A 3,746-nucleotide genomic window follows, 5' to 3' on the forward strand; every position below is an offset into this window, starting at 1 on the left:
CCAGCCATGACCATTTTGTATATTTGGACGATAATTCGGAATGGTATGCTTGCTGGCAAACGGGGTCTGCCTAGTTGATTTCAATCGAAGGATACAACTAGGTTGCTTGGAGGTGGGACCGAGTAAACGGCCGGATATCGCTCTGAAGAACTTCCTTCCTGCGATAAAGGAATGGGTGGATTACCCCCGTGTTCCTCGGAGTCTGTGTTGATGAATAGAATTTGGACGGTGTCATCCTTATTCTCCTCAGTGACTGTATCATTCAAAGATAAATCCTCTGAAGGCAAGACCGGGTCAACTGCCGCCTCGACCTTTTGACTTTCGTCGGGTATGGATTCAGCTGGTTCATCTTCAATGACCGACGCTTCAGTTGACCACTTGAGCGGGCCAGCCGGATTTTCAACTAACGAAGGACTCGGCAAGAGTTTTTTATATCCAGGAGGAAGTCGTAGCGGTGAAACCGGACGATCATGCAAAACTCTTTTAGCTTCGTCAAAGAAGGGACAACGGTGGATGGCGTGATTGCCTTCGCACAGTCTACAGGGAGATCTAACTCTCCCTTTTTTTCTAGGGACTTCACTTTCACTAGTTGACGGTGTGCATTCAACATGGCTATCAGAGGTTGATGCCACCGGATTGTGCAAACGGGGAGACCAGTCCCTTAGTATCCGAGGGATGCAGGGACAATCTCTGTGAAAGTGGTCTCCCTTGCATATGACACATGGCGATTTAGGCCTACTCAGTGTTGTGTGTGGATTCTTGTTAGACGACACTCATTTGCCCCCAGTCACTTTTGGCTCCTTCTTCTTCTTCTCTTTCTTCTTCTTTTCCTTCTTCTCCTTAGGAACTTGGTTTTTAGTTTTACCAGTTCTGTCAAGCGAAGAGGAAGGGAGAGAGGAAGAATTAGAGGAAGTAGAAGGCTGGTGGGTAACTCTGGACTGGTCTAACTGCTGATTCGACTGTTCAGGAATAGTGGTGTTCTGAATGACATTGGTTGAGAAGAGCCAGACCGACAAGCCAATTTTCAGTCCTGGAAGCGACAATGTGGCCATATGGGGCGCACCAACATCTCCCCAAGAGGAGAAGGGACTAGGATTTCCACCAAGGGGAATTCCTTGGTTGGTGGGCTCCATTTTCTCAACCTAAAGATCAACGCAGGAAAAAGGGGATGAGTTTTCCGTTTAAAATAAATTTTAATGACGCTTGGACACAACTTGCTTTTTCAATTTTAGAGAGTCGAGAAAAAGCAAAAGATGACTCTAGTCTCCTTCGATGTTTTAACGAGACCGAAGTGACAAATGCTCGGATGGACTTTTTCCGTTATAGAGTCTGAAAAAGGCTAAAAGGAACTGCTCTGGAGTTCTAGGTAGAGGGTGTGCCAAACCAATCGCAAAACCGCAGAATACTTTTTAAGGTACGGGCAGTCAATCTTCCCGAATGTTGTGTTCAATGCATTGCGATCAGTAGGGCGGCCGACACGGCTTCCTATGGATAAAGGTTTTATTCCTATAGGGGTCTCCCAATATATACTCGACAGTACGTGGGAGCACAATTCGTACTGGTTCTTATCGTCTCTCAGGAGGAATCACCCAACCATCAGCGAGATCGACAGTCACCAGGTTTTACGACGCCGGAACACGTCTCTAGCCTAGACCTCTATGTTGTGCGTTAAGTTACAAAGCGTTGTTAAGTTCATTCAATTTATTTTAGGTTGATCTTTCTTAGAAGTTTTCCTTTTTGGATCACCACGAGATGTATATACAATTCCTAAATGCAATCTAAAGATGATAAGCAAGCATTTATCTCTTTTCAACAATGAAAATCCTAGCTAGAAGGGGAAAAGAAAGACACAATATTTTCTCAAAGAGAAAAGAGCACACTGTAAATGCACTTTTTCCTAAATCAAACCATACAAACGATCAATATGCAAATGCACAAATGCATGTATTTGTTTTCACTTTCTTAATATTGATGCCTAAAAAGAAAGTTGTTCTACAAATTTGAATTCGATTTCAAGTGAAAACACAACCAAGTTTCTTTTTGAAATCAAAAAGACGATTACGACACTTATGATTTTGAAGTAAACACTTGTTTCGACACTAGAAATTCACAAATTCAAACCAAAAGACAAAAGTAAAAGTGCAATCAACTATCAACAGCAAACAAACTTACTCCTAAGATCAAAACGACACTTACGACAGGTCTAGATCTAAGAGCGACAGTATGACTAGTTTACTTTTGTAATGGGAAACTGCAAATGATGTAACAAATACACAAAAACAAATATAGTTTCTTTATACAACTGAGGCGGAATTAAGGCAAATAAAAGGGTTTTTCAGATAGGTACACACACTGATAACAGGCTGCAAAAAACAGAGATAAAACTGAACACAAGGATGCAAAGAACCACAACTGCACAGGGCAAAGGCTGATCAGCGCACCTGCAGAATAGAGAAACTGAATTGCAGCGAAGGTAGCCCTCTCGGGACCTGCATTGAAATGCAGAGTCTCTTCACAGAGCCTGCGCTGAAGCAGAAACGAGAATTGTCTCTGGGTTCTGGGTCACGGTTTGCAGTCTGATCTGAGGTTTTTGGCCAGATAAAAGCTATCAATAAGGTACAATTAGAAGGATGATTTAAAGGAGGACTAAGAGCTATCACAAAGGGCTGTTAGAGCATTTGTGGTCAGCTTGTTCAGATCATAAACAGGCCCAGTAAATGGACTAGAGTAGTAGATCTCTACTTTGCATTTGTAAATGGAAAATGCAGTTCGATTCAGCACTCCTATGTTTATGAGAAGAACAACAATAGAAACACAAATAAACTAACTAGATACGATCCCTAGTGGAGTCACCAATTTGTTGTTGGGAAAAGTATCCATTCAGAATGCCCATATCCCACTCTAAGGTGTGATAGTTCCTTAGCAACAAACAAGGAAAACTACTTGAGTATTTCTTCTTTATGAAATGTAAATGAGGAGGAAGGATGTAACTAACCTGTGTCTTCCGCTGGTTTGTTGATCCAATCCCTCCTCTCTTCAATAGCTCCCAGCTCCCTGCTCCCTTACCGTCCCAGCTTCACTGAATTCCTGCAAGATCACAAGAGAGAGAAACTACACGAAGATATAGATATACATTCATAAAAAGCTCAAGATCAGATTAAGCTAAACATGCAAATATAACAAAACATCATTGATACACAGCATGTAGGAGAAACTAAAATAGTTTATTGATAGAATAAGAAAGTCCAAGAGGAGATACAACCAAGTGAGTTCCGATCCAGCATCTACCTCCCAGCAAAGGAATCCCTTCCTCTCCTCCAACAAAGCATAAATCACCAAATGTACTAATCTCAATCTCAAACCAACAACAATTCTCTGCAAAGTACAAAATTATAGCCTCTGGATCTCTGGGATGAGGGATCCATATATAGATGTAAGCAGAGAGGATGAGTCAGCTTATGTTTTGACTTGTGGCTTCTCTCTGTCAGTTCTTGCTTCCACTTGGAGACTGAGAGCCTCTTACTCATCACTTGGTCAAATTCAGTGAGGCAAGTGTCATTGGAGAAGATTCTAGAAGCTTCCATGGTCTTTCCACCTCGTTGAATGACTCTGTCACTTGTCCTTTCCCGCTCAACGCACCTGGGTAGTGCATTCAAGTGTGTTGCAATGCACCTAGACAGTGTACTGGGGTGCTTTTCAATGCAGGCAGCTAGTGGAGCACTTGAATTGATCCTGAATTGACTGTT

Source organism: Pinus tabuliformis, chromosome 3_1, assembly GCF_031772625.1.
Source record: "Pinus tabuliformis cultivar Carrire ecotype Pingquan chromosome 3_1, CPIR1, whole genome shotgun sequence".
NCBI lineage: Eukaryota > Viridiplantae > Streptophyta > Pinopsida > Pinales > Pinaceae > Pinus > Pinus tabuliformis.